The sequence below is a fragment of the Populus euphratica genome, unplaced genomic scaffold, assembly GCF_000495115.2.
Source record: "Populus euphratica unplaced genomic scaffold, PopEup_1.0 scaffold971.1, whole genome shotgun sequence".
Taxonomy (NCBI): domain Eukaryota; kingdom Viridiplantae; phylum Streptophyta; class Magnoliopsida; order Malpighiales; family Salicaceae; genus Populus; species Populus euphratica.
The window spans coordinates 531-822 of NW_011500828.1; positions in this window are offsets into that span (position 1 = coordinate 531).

The window sequence follows — 292 nt, forward strand, 5'->3', positions numbered from 1 at the left end:
ATGGGGAGACTGCAATGGAAGAGAGAGGGAAGATAGGTGGCTGGGGGCTGGGCTTAGTCGGGGTTGCTGTTGTTTTGGCTGCAACCGAGAGAGGGATGAGGGGAAAATGGAGGGGCAGCAGCCGGTTCTGATTTGCTTTTGGGTGAGAGGCGTGAGCGGTGGCTTGTGTTGGCCAAGTGGGGAAGGAAATGGCGTTGGGCAGTTGTGGAGAGGCAGGTTGGCTCTGGTTTCCAAAGGATGAACGGCCAAAGGGGGAGAAGGGCTCCTTTCAAATGGCGGGGGGGGTCCTTGA